The sequence below is a fragment of the Anser cygnoides genome, chromosome 1 (genome assembly GCF_040182565.1).
Source record: "Anser cygnoides isolate HZ-2024a breed goose chromosome 1, Taihu_goose_T2T_genome, whole genome shotgun sequence".
Classification (NCBI taxonomy): domain Eukaryota; kingdom Metazoa; phylum Chordata; class Aves; order Anseriformes; family Anatidae; genus Anser; species Anser cygnoides.
The window spans coordinates 95,541,649-95,547,549 of record NC_089873.1 but is presented as its reverse complement, the minus strand read 5'-3'; the positions used below and the strand labels follow the sequence as shown (position 1 = coordinate 95,547,549).

The window sequence follows — 5,901 nt, the reverse complement described above, 5'->3', positions numbered from 1 at the left end:
CTAGAGGGAAAAGAAAGCTTATAAGAAATTTATGAGCACAGTAGCCTTTTTTTTTTTTTTTCTTTCAGAAACGTTAAGGAAATTTGCCCAAGATTTTCAAACATAGTGGTGTAGCATAGTCTTTCCATTCCATGTTCAAGCCTCTTATTCAAGGTCTGCTGTTCAGAAGTATGACAACCTGGCAGCTTGTTCCCTCTGAGTAGCCTCTAGTTACTCAGTGCTTGCGAAAACTGATGTAGCAATTTGAATAGGGGACTAAAAATCCTAATGTTTGGTATTTTTGTTGGCAATCCTGTAATAATTAGGCTGTAAATCAAAATCTGGGTTTTGATTTCAAGAAAAGCTCCTTGAGTCTTGTTCTCACCCTTCTGGAGAGATGCTGTGTAGCTTTTTTCAGATTACTAGGTATAAAATTATCAGTTTGAATGGCTGCTGAAAAACATTTACTTATTCTTGTCTTTCTGCAAGTGTGTTGCCCCCTCAAAAATGTACATGCAAACCCTTCCTTGCAATGTGCAACATATAGACATTAGTTCCCAAGAGGCTTGGACTGATATATGAGGTGCTTGGAACCGCCATACAAAGTCCCGAGCGCAACAGTGCTCATGAAGGTGCAACAAGGGGAGCAACAGGCAGTGCTGGCACCCTACATAAATACAAAATATGCATGTGTTATGGGCTAATCGCTCTCAGGCTACCGCTACCAAGACACACATATTTCACCTTATCCACATCCCACAGGCATGACTGGGAAGACTCTGGGATTTGGTGGACTCAGCTGCCACCGAGATGCTCAGGGTTTGGTCTGATAGAGCCCTGAACCATGATTTCTGGAGACCTGTGCCTCTACCGGGGCTTGAGCACATGCTCGAGTGCTTTGCTGGACAAGGGCTGGGGAGAGCCCAGTGCCTCTGTCGCCCTGCCCTCAGCTGCTGACAGTGTGATCCTTTTGCTATTCAACAGCCATCGTGCACGAACCCATGGACAACTAGGAAGACAGCTCTTTGATAAGCAGGGCGGTGCTTTTCACATGCTGATTGGCTTTGTGGTTGAAATTTGAGGTATTTGGCCTAAGACCTTCCTGGCCTATGTTTTTCCTCTCCAAAGTCACTGGTTTCCCTAGCAGCTAGACAAGCTCCAGAGAGCCACAGACATCCGAAGGTCTCTCTCCATTTACTTGAAGCATTTTATCAGCCAGGCCAAAAGGAAAATTCAAGAACAGCAACTTCTAACCTCTGTGCAGATGAACTTCAGCAGTGGCACCTACTCCAGGGTGGCCGTTCCCCAGGTGGCCCTGCTGCCACCAACCTGTGATAACCTTAGAGGGAGAAAGCAACTGGGGAGAGAGGAGAGCCAAAAAGCAATATTGATTTTGCAGGGGAAACCTGCAGTTAGCTTGACCGGTTTACCTCAGATTTATTCCAGCCCATTAGAAATGTGCCCACTCCCTGCTCTCATCTGTTCCTCTGAGTGCACCAACTGGGCTTTTGTGAGGTCTCTTTCAAATCTGAAAAAATAACTAAATTTTGGTCAAAACAGTACATTTTCACAAGAAAAAAATCTTGAATCTTGTTGACAGAAGAGCATTTTCTGCCATAAAAGAGATCTCAGCCCAGCTCCCTCCAGAGCACATTGCTGCCAACCAGCCCTTGTGCTTCAGGAAACCATTCCTCCATTGCGGGTGGCCTCCACTGGGCACCTTTTTCCATCCTTCCTCGTGAAGTCCAGGGCCCCCACGAGAAGTACCTGGCTACTCTCCAGGCACTCTGCTGTAGGTTAGGGTGACATTAGTGGTGACAAAGCTTTCTGGCCTCTCGTATAATTTTGAAGAATCTCTGTTTTGATGACCAACAGCTCAGCTCTCTGGCAATGCCAGACCTAGTGCTGACTTGTGGTTGCCCTTGAGTTGGTAGGTAATATGGGGTGATTTTCTCCTGCTCTGCTGCTGCTGGGGGAGCCACCACGATGGATGTCCCAGTGCCCTGACCCTGAGATTTAAGAGAGATACCTCACAGTGTTCTTACGTAAAAGAAACCAAAGTCTTCTGCTTGAGATGGTTGCTTGAAAAGGGGGAAGGAATTATATAATAGTCCTTCGAGATTTTCTTGCATTTAAATGGTTTTGTTCTACTTTCAAAAAAAAAAACACAAAACACAACATGGATGAAGTATGGTAGTGAAGATAAGTGAGAGCAAAAATTCAGCAGGCATCTGTCCTTCCAGACACTCAAGGACTTCACAGGAAAACTTGAAAGAAGGAAAACAAAAAGGAAGAAGGTGAGGCTCTTTTCAGTGGTACCCAGTGACTGGACAAGAGGCATGGGGCAGAAGCTGAAACATGGGAAGTTCTGGCTGAACATGAGAAAACACTTCATTGTGAGTGTGACAGAGCACTGGAACAGGCTGTCCAGAGAGTGTGGACTAGAGGGGATTGGACTAGATGATTTCCAGAGGTCCCTTCCAAACTCAACCACTCTGTGATTCTGTGAGTGATTTCAATAGTCAAAGAGAAAAACAATTTCACACCCCATTATCAAGGTATAGGAGATAATTCCCAAGAACTGTGGATTATTTGCAATTGGTTTCATTCAATTCATTGAGCTGGATAAAGAAAAGTGCATCTGGCATCTTTCCTGAGAGGACTTTACAGCCTGCAGAGCAGAAATTGCCAATTCCGTTGCTGTTTGCAGCATAGTTTTATGAAGTATAGCTTTTAATTGTTTGTCCTGCCAACCAGGCCTTCTCCTTTATGTTGTGAGTCAATAATTCAGACCACATCTACATTCATTCATCACTTTCAGATATGGCTCCAGGCTCCAAAGTTCAGCTCTGGAGACAAACTTCTCCACAGCTTGCAGGTGCTTAGGTCTGGGGCTTTGGCTCAGCTTCTTGCACGGATGAAGGAAAGTCACGAATTCAGAAGTAGCTTTGAATACTTAGCAAAACGGGGAGCTGCCAGACTGGAGGGGATGGCAAGCTACTTTGCCTGTGCCTGAGGAGAGAGGGATTAGGTGTTTCAGCCGCACAGCTCATTCCTGCTTGCTGTTTGTACCATCCATGTCGCTGTTACTGCCTTTGTGGGATTAGAGGGCGGGTGAAGGAGTGCCAGCTTGTACCAGTGGGCCCCAGTACAACTGCAGTCACACCTGCCCTTTCTACCTCCAGCAGCAGCAGGATTTCCCTGGCTTTCTGCCTAATTCCTGTTCCTCCAGACCAAGACTGACCCCTCGTTGGCAATCAAGAAGGTACAGAAAAATGTGTAGATGGTGATGGTGGAGAGAGCAGAAGTGAGGGGAGGGTGTCTGGGCGAGGGAGGGGAAGGAAAGAAAAGAGGTGGTTCTAAGGAGAAAAGACAACTGTAGGAGAAGAGAAAGTGCCCTGGCCTCTCACATCCTCCCCGCACAGTGTCCTCTTGGTCCTCGAAAAGCCCCCCGTAACATCCCAGACAGTCCCTACCTTTCCCCATCCCACACCACCACCACTGCCCCTGCCTTCCTCGCCTGCTCCAGGGACCCCCTTGGCCATTGCTGACAGTTAGGTTTTGCTGCACAGCGTGGCCAACAAAAGGCCAGATTCTGGCTCCTGATGATTTTTCTGAGAGGAACTCCTGGCTCCTTTGAGGTGTTGTTCTATATGTGCCCTTCCAATATTATTGTTTTCCTGCTCTTTGTGTCCTGAGACCAGTGACTGCATGTGCATTCTTCCACTTAACTTCTTTCAGACATGAAAACCTGTTATGGTGCAATGATTTTTTTTTTAACCCCCAAAATAAATCTCCTAGAAGGTTTCCTAATGATAAATTTCCTGTCTCCCCTGTGTCATTCAGTCACATGAAGATTCTGATACGTAGATTAGGACTACATGAAAATGTTCCAAGCTGAAAGCCACAGTGTTGGGGAACGTGAAGCAACACAAGGCAGTCTTTTTAGCTTTGGAGACAATAAGGTCCAATAAGGCTTCCTGGAGAAGCAAGGGAGAGAGAAAATATGAAAGACAGTATGAGACAAATCATTCCTAAGAAGAAAATTAAGCATTAGATTTCCTGATTGGTACAGTTTCATTTCATTGCTCTGCTGTTAGGAACAGTTTAGTGCAAATCTTTAGCTGAAAGGAGAGGGGAGAATTTATTTTCTGTCTACGAGATCTTCAAATATAGGAGGTGGCATGCATTCTCCTCTCTTTCCCATTCCACTGGCTGCAGGTATTGGCCAGGTCTGGAAAACAGTATTTTGTGTTTTCTATTCAAGTACAGAAAAGCATCAGCAGAAAGGCAGAAAATAGCTGGATTTTCTATTTTAACAGAGAAACAGCATGACCCCTAGTTCAGTTAAGTAATCACATAAATATCAATTCTATTTTAAGCATATACTTGAGTCCCTCTGATTCAATATTCAGCCCAAATGCAAATGACTTTTGTGGAATGAGGTTTGCATTGAACTGGATCTACTTAGTAAAGTATTTCAATCTGGTCTCGGGGAGAAAAGAGGAATCTGGTCAATCGCTGCAAATGCTTCTGTAGCAAAATTGCTGCTGTATTCATTGTTTGGGCTGTTTTCTACTGAATTTTTAATTTTTTTTTTTGTGATAGAACTACTGTGGAATAGAAGTCTGGGTCTGGAGCAAAGCTGCAGGAATGTGCACACATAATTATGTCTTTTGAAAGCAGCACGCTACGTAGGATTTCCTAAACAGTACCAGAAAATGTTGACATCCTGGAACTGACATTTGCAATTTCAAATGCCAGCTTTCCAGGCAAAATTAGTGTCCTTGTAAATGTTTCAGTATCAAATTTGGGACTCGCTTTGGACAAGCCAGTCCACAAACTCTAAACATATATATATATTTTGCCACTTATTATTTCCTTTTCCAGTGTTCCGAGGACTGACAGCTGGGATTTTTAAAGCTAGGAAGTAGTAAATAGAAACAGTGTGTTTTAAATTGTCTATTATGTTTAATTAGAATACATAGATGTTGCTTTTATTTATAATTCATAATTTTCTCCTGCCATTGCCCTTATTTTTTTGTTTAAAGTACCTGTGATTCCCATCCTCCCTTATACAAAATACACAAATACTTTTACATAACCACAACTTTCCTCTAGACACGCACCAAAATATAGAGTAGAGGATATGAGAATTACTTATGACAGATGAGTCACATTAATATTTTGCTCTAAGCCATGAGAAAAATGAGACACAGGGGTAGGAATCAGTACAGATCAAAACCCTTAGCACATTATGATCCAAAACCACAACCATCTACTGAGGTGCAAAATGTTCTTTTTTCACATAAAATGTGAGAAAAACACAAAGAGTTTCATACTGCAAATGCTGGCGGCACACAATGTTGCAATTATTCTGAATATTTTGAGATGTTTGAATCAAAACCAAGACTTTAAGCAACACTGAGGTAAAAGTATTTTTATGTCTTTCCACCAAAAAAAAAATAATATTGTGTGTGTTTGCCACAATTGCTTCAGAAACAGTGTGCCAAATTTCTACCAGTGACTGATAATAAAAACAGAAAGGGGGAATGTCATGACATCCTCTGTCCTTACTCGCTTTTCTCATCCTAACTCCTGTTGGGTTTGTCTGTCTTCTGTGCTGCTGGAAAGATCTTGGATGTGCTTGGAAAAGGATCACTCTGATCGCCTCTTACTGCTACTTTCTTACCACAGTGCATGTGGCTAACTCATGCTGGGTATGGGGCACGTATTAGAGGCTGGTAGGTAGGATCGGTCCCATTGGGTACATCCTCAGTAATTACCACTTGCTATTAGACTTCAGAGGCAACGTTAACCAGTGCATCTGATGTGATCAGGTGATATTGCCTGAAATTCGGTCACAACTGGGGGAACCAAGTCTCCTGTTCCCTAAGACCTGAGTCAACACTTCCTCTGTTC

At 43.5% G+C, this 5,901-nt stretch overlaps 1 protein-coding gene across 4 annotated transcripts in view; it reads right to left on the bottom strand.

The window, feature by feature from the left end:
• The window catches only part of COL8A1 (collagen type VIII alpha 1 chain), an 86,588-nt gene that overhangs the window by 28,969 nt on the left and 51,718 nt on the right, over positions 1-5,901 (bottom strand). The gene's annotated exons all lie outside the window — the stretch shown is intronic.